Here is a 10,964-nt window from a genome sequence, read left to right on the forward strand (position 1 = left end):
ATAACAGAGGATGGGCACAAAGTCTGTCTCACCGTAAAACACAGAAGTGGTACATGACTGTTTTCAGTTTTTTTTTTTTATTATAGTTTACTCTTCAAGTTTAAAGTGTTAGATTCTTTCATTCAGGGGTATTCAGATTTTTTTCTAAATAAAAAGCAGTAAAATGTATTCCCGTTTTTGAAATTTTTGTCTATTTAAATTCTATTTTCAAACTCACCACACACTTTATTAGTAATTTATTGAAAGCCTGCTGTTTTCTGAAAAAAATGACACCTTGCACTTTAAGATAGCACATTGTGTTATAATTCTACAGTAAAAAAAAAAAATATATATGTGAAAACGCCCTTTTTTAGCTTCAGGTTCTAAAGGATTAATATTTTGAATTAGAATATATATTTCTTTATATATTGTTTTCACTTTAATTTTTGATAAAGTTTTAGTCATATTGTTGTGTTTTTTTTAAATGTCTATAGTAGGCTATTTATACATTTTATTTAGTTTTAGTTATTTAACACAAAATGAGAAAGCAACTAGCTGAAATATATATTTTTTAATTTAATTTCAGTTAAAGGTGCACTATGTAACCTTTCCATCCGCTTGAGGTCGCCTATTCAAAACAAAGGCGTAGTTTGATGACGGCATGTTTGAGCGCAAATCTTGGGACATGTGGTCTTCACCTCAGAATCGGGACAGGACTCGGGCAGAAATCATGATGATGTGATTATTAGCGTTACTGTAGTGAAGCAGAGCAGGAGCGTGTGTTGTGGAGCTGAGGAACGGCTGGAGCGATTGTTAATGAGATGAACGCAACACACGCCTCGCAAGCAGCGGGACTTTTATTATGCCACAGTCGCCACTTCCGCTCCTCCGCTCATGAGTGTGTGTAACGCAGCTCTGTTGATCATATTACACACATCTGAGTGTGTGTGTGATGTGATGACGTTACTCTGTGTGTTCTCTCGCCGCTGCTATGACACTTGTTCGCACTGCAGTGAGAGAAAAGCGCTTCTGCAGAATAAAACCGCAAACCGAGGGAAATGCAGATATGATGTCATCGACAGGCCACGCCCTCACACGTCCTGGTTCCTCGGGTACAATAGCATTTTCTCACGATTTACAAATAGTTGGAAACATTTGGGATATTATAAGTACTCAACTGAACAAAATATGTAACACTAGCCTAGTGGTGTTTGGATATTTTACTGAAAAAAAGTTACATAGCTCTGAAGTTTATTTTATTTTATTGCAAGACACCCGAGTTAAATGACCTGAGCTCTGTTCGTCACTGTTCATTATGACTGGGAACTTTAACCAAAGCATGTTCGTTTGGTGAAAGTGTGAAGATTGTGCTGGAAACTCTGAAGTTAAAATGTGTGAACATCACCAAACCTGAGGTGAGGTTGTGTAATAATTTGAGCGACTACATGCAGAGGCTCGTACACTGTGGATTGACACTCAACATTAAGACAATATGAAGTTCATGGCAAAGCTGCTTTCAGAACGGGGCATTGACTCGATCGCTGAAAGGGTTCATGCTGTGGTCGAGGCCAGAGAACCAGAGAAAGTTTAAGAGCTGTAAGAGCCATTATTTAAAGGTCTGTTGTAGTTCCACTGTTGGGCACTGGGTGGAGTGTGGGTTTTAATTGGTATATTGGTAGCCAGAGAGTAAGTGAAGTCAGGTGTAATGAGGGAAGCAAACCATTTTTTTGAGTGTGTCAGGTGTGGACATGCAACTTGAGGATTGTTTCAGTGACAAATTCAGTTGATAAATGCAGGACTGGAAGTGTCTCACATGTCAGAAATAATCCTCTATGTGACAAGATGGTAATTAGTCAATTAATTTTGTCCAATAATTGCTTCTTTGTGGATTATCACGCATCACTTTGGAACTTATTAACGGACAAAGCACTGGATTCTGTTTTGGATTTTGGATATAATTATGAATCAAGGACCAATGAATGAATCCAATGAAAGGTATGTGTAGCGATACCTTATGAATGACTCTGTGTGCACATTTAATAGCGTAAATCCAATGCATTGGCTGCTTAAGTTTTAAAGTTACTGACAAGGTGAATGAATTCAACAGTGTGTGAAAATGAGTGTAAATAATTATGGTGCAGGTTTTGTGGCTGCTGGTAAACAAACAGAGACTAATGTGCCGATTGAGGATGTTGAAATGGAGTCTGTGAAAGTCAAAGAACAAGGCTGCGTCCCAATTCGCATACTATCCGTACTAAATAGTATTCGAAAAAAGAATTAGTATGTCCCAAATCTTAGTATGTTGAAAAAAGTATTCCAAAGATTCCCGGATGGTTTTCTATTTCCGGTCAGAATCCGAAGTGCAGATCGATGCGCACTCTAACGGCTGATATTACCCACAACCCATTGCGAGAACTACATACGCGGATAAAAAGTGTTAACCTCTTAACAAGCGCCCCATTTTTTAGGAATTCTTTGAAAACGATATACCCAAATGAAAATGTCTGCAGCTCTTAAACCCTATGGTCTATATTCATAAACCTGGTCTTATTTTAAACTAGACACTTGAAATATTGCTACCCAAGAGTCATAATAACTCAAAGTAATATGGGAACAGAGTAATATACATGTAAATATACATGTAAGTGACTCACGTTTTTTGTTTTTTGTTTTCACTTAGGGAAAAAAATATTATAATTTAATGTTAAGAGCCTGAAAATAACTTAAATATAAAACTGAATGTCTAATCATGTCATGATTCAAATATGAGGATGATTCTCTCAGTAATGTAGCTTCTGTGAGCTTTTATGTCAAGAAAAGTCTAGGCGTCATTTCAAAAAGGCCATTTATTTCAGAACATTTGCTATTGTAAAGAGTAGTTTTTCATTCAAATAAATCTGCAATAAACTGCAATAAACTACTAATTATAATGGATAAACAGTTACTGAAAAACTAAAGCAACTATTTACAGAGATTACAAAGTGTAAAAAACTCATTTAGCTGATGGGAAGTGTCAGTGAGAGTCTGCGCGCTCCACTGCAGTTGCGCCATTGAGAGCGCGCAGCCAGCGCAAAAACAGTATTCACCAAAGCCTACTTACGCAAACTGCGCAAGATAATGCCTTTTGATTGGTTACTAAGTCCATCAATCAAACCTTTGTTGGAAAGGCATTGGCTGGGCACCGAGTGCCTTTATCCAACGAAAACCATGGGCGCAATGATTGACAGCTCACCAAGCCTGTAAGGCACTTCCTCTATATGATGCATCCCAGAAGAGTCTCTGATTGAAGGAGAGAGACGAGGGAGGGTTTAAAATACGTGGGAGAAGCTATTCTAGCAGGGGGAGTTTGCCAGACACGGAATAGAATCGATATTTCATTGAAAATGGACATGATTGATCACGCTAACTCAAAACTCTCTTGCAAACAACGGAGGATTTTTAGTTTTTTCCCTATTTTTTCGTTGTTTTGGATTAAAAAGTGGGATGCATTTTGAAGAATGGACTCTTACACAGAGATGTATGCGGGTGTTTATTGGATTCGTCCGATCTGATCTGAATGACAGGAGATGAAAGATGAGTAACGCTGATATTATGCTAATGTTTACATGGACGGTCCTTTAGCGTTTCATTTAACCCTTTCCTCTCTGGTGTATTTATTGCAAAAACAAGTTCAGAACATGAATCTTGAGTGTTTTAGCTTTCAAATGATGCATAGTTTGTGATAGTTGATTGAATATTTTGTATAAAACAAAAGTAAATAAAAGTACACACCCCCCCACTTCCGTCAACCCCCCCGTCCACGATCCGATGCGGGTTAAGAAGTTAAAAAACGTCTCGGTTACGTATGTAACCCTCGTTCCCTGAAGGAGGGAACGGAGACGTACGTCGGAACTGACCGACGAATTGGGATCTGATCTCAGAGACCAATCTACTTCGAGTGTATTAAAAACGAGCCAATGGAGATTGGCATGCGATCCACGCATTCCACGCACCGCCCCGCAGCGCGGGTATAAATAAGGAAGTGGAATGCAATGATCATTGCTTTTTTCTGCTGAGGAGCCGAACTAGTGACTCGGCCCCCTAGCGGAAGCACAGCACCTGGCGACGGGACGTACGTCTCCGTTCCCTCCTTCAGGGAACGAGGGTTACATACGTAACCGAGACGTTCCCTTTCAGTCGGTCACGTTCGACGTACGTCGGAACTGACCGACGAATTGGGATCCCTACCAAAACGCCAGGGCGCTGGCCCTTCCAGCGTCCTGCTTGAGCGCACTGGACCGTCTTAGATGGTACGGAAGTCAGGGCTCCAAGCAGGGAGGTCAGTCACTGCTGTTTCTGCAAGACCCACTCAGTGTGACTATTGGATAACGCTGGGAAAGCGTGCCCGTCTCGGGAGATGGTACGCTGCGGAGCCACGTCCTTCAGTAGAAGGCTAGGTGGCAGAATACACATAAGGACTAACCTGGCAGGGTAGTGCAACATATGGCAGTCTCTGGGGTGGTTCCAGCCTGGTCCCAGGGGGGAAAGAACACGCCCAGAGACGACAGAGCGGGCTCTGTCAAGGGAAAGACACGGGGCTAGCCGAGTAGGGTAGCTGGTACCGTGGAAGAATACACATATGGGGTAGCCGTGAGGGGACCGCTACATATGGAACCCAGCCTACACACACGTTTCACAAGCATACGGGTGCAGGCCTGGCGTCAGACGGCCGCAACGTCTGGCACCGCAGGGGTGACGGAGGAGCTCGACAGGGTTAGCCGTTTCCGGGGAACACAACTGGAGAAAATAGACGCACGTATCCGGCCCAGAGGGCGGGAGTGGCGTTGCAAGCCGACACTTAGAACGGGCACTTAGCGCTACTGGCCACTGGGGGCGAGGATGCGGGAAGATACCGGCTCTACACGGAGGCTATAGAATCTAGCGAACGTGTTAGGTGTCGCCCAGCCCGCAGCTCTACATATATCTGTCAGCGAGGCGCCTTGAGCCAGCGCCCAGGAAGAAGCAACACTCCTTGTTGAGTGTGCTCGCAACCCGAACGGGCAAGGCACGTCTTGGGACTGGTAAGCCAAGACGATAGCATCCACTATCCAGTGGGCCAACCTCTGCTTGGAGACAGCCTTTCCCTTCTGCTGGCCTCCGTAACAGACGAAGAGTTGCTCTGAGGTCCGAAAGCTTTGAGTCCGGTCGACGTAAGCGCGGAGAGCGCGGACGGGACATAACAAAGCCTGGGCTGGGTCTGCCTCCTCCGAAGGCAGCGCTTGCAGGTTCACTACCTGGTCCCGGAAGGGAGTGGTAGGAACCTTGGGCACGTATCCAGGCCGGGGTCTCAGGACAACGTGAGAGTTGGCCGGCCCGAATTCTAGGCACGATTCGTTGACCGAAAGTGCATGCAGGTCCCCTACCCTCTTGATGGAGGCCAATGCCGTCAGAAGCAATGTCTTCATTGACAGGATTTTAAGCTCCACAGACTGCAAAGGCTCAAAGGGAGGGCTCTGAAGTGCTCTGAGCACTAGAGCTAAGTCCCAAGAGGGTAACGAGTTTGGACGAGGAGGATTTAGCCTCCTCGCACCTCTGAGGAACCTGACGATTAAGTCGTGCTTTCCTACGGACTTACCTTCGACTGCGTCGTGATACGCCGCTATTGCTGCGACGTACACTTTGAGGGTGGAGGGAGACAGCCTTCGCTCCAGCCCATCTTGCAGGAAAGAAAGCACGACACTAATCGAACACCTTCGGGGGTCTTCCCGGTGGGAAGAGCACCATTCAACGAACAGGTTCCACTTCAAAGCGTAGAGGCGCCTCGTAGAGGGGGCTCTAGCAGAAGAGATGGTGTCTACCACTGCCTGTGGTAGACCACCTAGAACCTCCGCGTCCCGTCCAGGGACCAGACATGGAGTTTCCAGAGGTCTGGACGCGGGTGCCATAGAGTGCCCCGTCCCTGAGAAAGAAGGTCCCTCCTCAGGGGGATCGGCCAAGGAGGGGCTGTCGCGAGGAGAGTTAGTTCTGGGAACCAGGTCCGGTTGGGCCAGTAGGGCGCAACTAACAAGACCTGCTCCTCGTCCTCCCTGACCTTGCACAGGGTCTGTGCAAGAAGGCTCACTGGGGGAAACGCATATTTGCGCAGGTCCCGGGGCCAGCTGTGCGCCAGTGCATCTGTGCCGAGGGTGCCCCCGGTCAGGGAATAGTACCACTGGCAATGGGTCGAGTCCGGAGAGGCAAACAGGTCTACCTGTGCGGCTCCGAAGAGGTCCCATATCAGCTGGACCGCCTGGGGATGGAGTCGCCACTCCCCCGGAGGTGTCGACTGGCGAGAGAGCTCGTCGGCTGTCTGGTTCAGCGCACCTGGGATGTGAATGGCACGAAGCGACCTCAGATGCTTCTGACTCCAAAGGAGGAGGTGGCGGGCGAGTTGGAACATGCAACGGGAGCGTAGACCACCCTGACGGTTGATGTACGCAACGGCCGCAGTGCTGTCCGTACGGACCAGTACATGCTTGCCACGTAGCGGCCCCTTGAGGCGGCGCAGTGCCAAGTGTACCGCTAACAACTCGAGGCAATTGATATGCCAATGCAATTGAGGTCCCGTCCACAGACCTGAAACTGCATGCCCGTTGTACGTGGCCCCCCAGCCCGTGGAGGAGGCATCCGTGAAGAGCACAGCATGCCTGGACACTTGTTCTAAGGGCACTCCGGCCCGGAGAAACGAAGCGTCGGACCATGGGCTGAAAGTTTGGCGGCAGTAAGGAGTCACTGGGACCCGGTACTGGCCGCTCTGCCACGCCCACCTCGGGACTCGGCCATGGAGCCAGTGTTGAAGCGGTCTCATATGAAGCAATCCGAGCGGCGTTACCGCGGCTGCAGATGCCATATGCCCCAGGAGCCTCTGAAAAAATTTCAGTGGGACCGCCGTCCTGTTCTTGAACGAATTCAAGCAGTTCAACACCGACCGGACCCGCTCTTCCGTGAGGCGCGCAGTCTGGCTGACCGAATCCAGCTCCATACCGAGATAAGAGATCCTCTGCGTGGGACAGAGTTTGCTCTTCTCTCGGTTGACCCGAAGGCCCAACAGGCTGAGGTGACTGAGCACCATGTCCCTGTGTTCGCACAACTGTTCCCGAGACTGGGCGAGTATAAGCCAGTCGTCGAGATAGTTGAGGACGCGAACGCCGCATTCTCTGAGCGGAACAATGGCTGCCTCTGCGACTTTCGTGAAGACGCGAGGCGACAGGGACAGCCCGAAGGGCAAGACTTTGTACTGATATGCCTTCCCCTCGAACGCAAAACGTAGGAACGGTCTGTGTCGAGGAAGGATAGAGACATGAAAGTACGCGTCCTTCAGGTCGATCGCTGCAAACCAATCTTGGGGACGGATGCATTCGAAAATGCGTTTCTGCGTTAGCATCCGGAACGGGAGCTTGTGCAGGGCCCGATTCAGGATACGCAGGTCCAAGATTGGCCGTAACCCACCCCCTTTCTTGGGTACAATGAAGTAGGGGCTGTAGAACCCCGCCTTCATATCGGCTGGAGGAACCGGCTCGATCGCGTCCTTCGCCAGCAGGACATCGATCTCTGACCGCAAGACCTGGGCATCGCTGCTCCGCACGGAGGTGAAGAGGATGCCCCTGTACTTGGGAGGCCGGCGAGCGAACTGAATCGCGTAGCCGAGTCTGATGGTACGGATGAGCCAGCGAGACGGCCTGGGGAGCTGAAGCCAAGCCCCCAGAGACCGTACAAGCGGGACCAACGGCACCACAGACGTACCCGGGGTGGGGCAGCGAAGTGGAATAGACAGACCCGACTCGGGAGGCCCGGAGGCGGCCCGGAGTGTTGTCCGAATATTCCAGGGTGGGGCAGAGAGTGGGTGAGAAGGCCCGGGGGCGTTCTCGGTGCCCACACTGCTGCCCCCTGGCGAGGGGGAGAGGGGAGGAAAGGAGTGGCAAGGCCCGGGGGCGTCGCGCACTGCCAACCTGGCCCTCTTGGGGCCCAGGGAAAATAGAAACTGCTCTTTTATTGAGAATGTGGGTGCCGCTGGACTCCGGAGAGCCAGCGGCAGAGATGTAACACCAGTCGGGGCCCCCCGGTCCTCCTCCGGGGGGGTGGGAGAAAGATGCGGACATCATCTCCCTCAGAGCAGCTCCCGTCTTCCCTGGGCTGCCCGTCTCAGGGCCGCTTCCCCTTGCGCTTGCCGGCTGGTTTAGCGGAGCCCTGAGCGGGTTGGGCGCCTCCCTTACGTCCGGCACCCTGCTTTCCCGGTGGAGGCTGCTGCTTGGGTTTCGCAGGGGCGGAGGCGGACGCAGGGGGACGCCCTCGGCGACGAGCAGGCGGAGGTGCTGCCGACGACGACTGGGTGGAGGCAGCAGCGGGTCGTCGGGGCAGGATGTTTTTGATGGCCTCCGTCTGCTTCTGGGCCACCGAGAACTGCTGGGCGAAGCTCTCGATGGCGTCGCCGAAGAGGCCGGCCTGACAGACAGGGGCGTTGAGAAACCGGACCTTGTCGGAATCACGCATGTCTGCCAGGTTCAGCCACAGGTGGCGTTCCTGGACCACTAGTGTGGACATCGCCCGACCCAGGGAGCGTGCAGTGACTTTCGTCGCCCGGAGAGCGAGGTCAGTCGCCGCACGCAGTTCCTGCATAACACCCTGGTCGGAACTACCCTCGTGCAATTGCTTTAGCGCCTTGGCCTGGTGGACCTGCAGGAGCGCCATAGCATGCAGAGATGATGCGGCTTCCCCGCAGGCGGTGTAAGCCCTGCCCGTGAGACCGGACGAGAACTTACACGCCCGGGAGGGGAGACGCAGGGCACCCCGCCAGTCCGCAGCGGTCTTGGGACACAGTTGCATCGCCACAGACCGCTCGACTGAGGGGATTCCCACGTAGCCCTTAGCCGCACCACCATCGAGAGTAGTGAGGACGGAGGAGTCAGTCGACCGTGAGCGAGCGTTGTAAGGCGCTACCCATGATTTCGTGATCTCCTGATGCACTTCCGGGAAGAAAGGAACCGGGGCGGGGCGCTGAGAACCAGCACGGGCCGTCCCGAGAAACCAATCGTCCAACCGCGAGGGTTCGGGACACGGTGGAGGGTTCCACTCGAGCCCGACACTCGCGGTGGCCCGGGAAAGCATAGCCGTAAGCTCTGGGTCGGACTCGGGCAACGCTGTCACACCCGAAGGGGGCAGCGCAGCCGAATCTTCATCCTCAGAGCCCATTAGCTCGTCCCCCGATGCTGCAATCGACAGCATGTCCTCAGCCGGAGCCCCAAAAGAAACGCCTGGGACCTCCCGGGGGAGGCCAGCGCGCTCTTCTGGAAGCTCCACCGGCGCAGCGGAGGGGGGAGGGGCCCGAGGAGCCGTTTGACCCGTCGGGGAAGCCCTCACAGTAACCCTCAGGTCCCCACCAAGGCCATCAGCCAAAGTAGCAGCCCTCTGCTTTGCAGCGGGAGGACCACTAGATCGGGGGATGCGCAATGGTGCTCCGCCTCTTTCGAGGTAATGGAGTCTGGACCGTAAAACTGCGATGGTCATGTTCCCGCAATGGGAACATGAGTCATTCACGAACGCAGCCTCAGCGTGCTGAACGCCCAAACACGTGAGACAACGAACGTGACCGTCAGCTGGGGACAGATATCGACCGCATCCAGAAACACACGGTTTGAATGACATCTTGAAAAAGACGCAGGGTCAAACCGTGTTGCTCTTTTAGAAAGGAAACTGCTCTTTTAACGTGCTGAAGCACTCAGGGAGATGACCGCGGCACCACACAGTACAAAGGTGCAAGCCTGTGTGTGCACTCAGAAATAGGAAACGCCCAGCGAACCAACAGCTGATCTCCGTCTGAAGCGGCACTCGCTGACGCACTGTCACACCCGCACTGGAAGCAGATCCTCTCACGAGACTCGTCAAAACACTCTTCGTAGAAACAGGAAACATTCACTGTTCGGCTCCGAAGTAGAAAGCAATGATCAAGCATTCCACTTCCTTATTTATACCCGCGCTGCGGGGCGGTGCGTGGAATGCGTGGATCGCATGCCAATCTCCATTGGCTCGTTTTTAATACACTCGAAGTAGATTGGTCTCTGAGATCAGATCCCAATTCGTCGGTCAGTTCCGACGTACGTCGAACGTGACCGACTGAAAGGGAACTACAAACATGACGGGTCTGACGGTTAAGTGGAGAGGATTAGATAAAGGGGTTTGAGTGAGCAATTATCAGTATTTAACCTGACGAAAAGATATTTATTCAATATTATCCACATTATATTTCTCCTTCAGCAGCTTTGAGAACTTTTGTAATGATACGTTTGGCCTTAACTTTGCAAACACATGAGAGGAGTCTCTGCATTAAAGACCCACGAAAGGCAGATCAACGAGCGACTACATTTCTCTCCGATACGGTAGGAAATTAAATTGAATGTGGAGGATTTGAACTGTGACGATGATTGACAGGGCAGTTTATACGGTGACGGGACGCTCGTAACAGAGTCCGTTAAAGATGATGAAGTAGTCCCAAAGCTTGCATACTCTTCTGCTACACACTCAAAAGTAGGTACTTTTTCTTCACAAAAAGAGTACATACTTTTAGGACGTAGTATAAGTAGGCGAATTGGGACGCAGCCCAAGTTCTCACTCCCAACTCCTCACATATTGACGCTTGCTCAGGTGACGTCACTTTTTAACACTCAGGATACTCCATTGATTTCACTGAGAAACCTTTGACGTCATACACAGAAGCGTTGGCAATGGGAATGTTATCGTCATGATGAAATTATATATTTGGTTATGATTTTGCCATTATGAAATGAAGTGTGATTCTCAATTTAATCAGCCAGCATGATTTTATTTACATTTATTAATTTTTTTATTTATGCTATTAAGATCCACTCTGTTCTTCACATAAAGATATCGTATGGCTTCAGAAGACTTGGAATGCAGCACGAGTTTATACTTTTATACTGTTTTTGGTTAGTTATTGCAATAAATACCTGTGA

This window comes from Gobio gobio, assembly GCF_949357685.1.
Source record: "Gobio gobio genome assembly, chromosome: 7".
NCBI lineage: Eukaryota > Metazoa > Chordata > Actinopteri > Cypriniformes > Gobionidae > Gobio > Gobio gobio.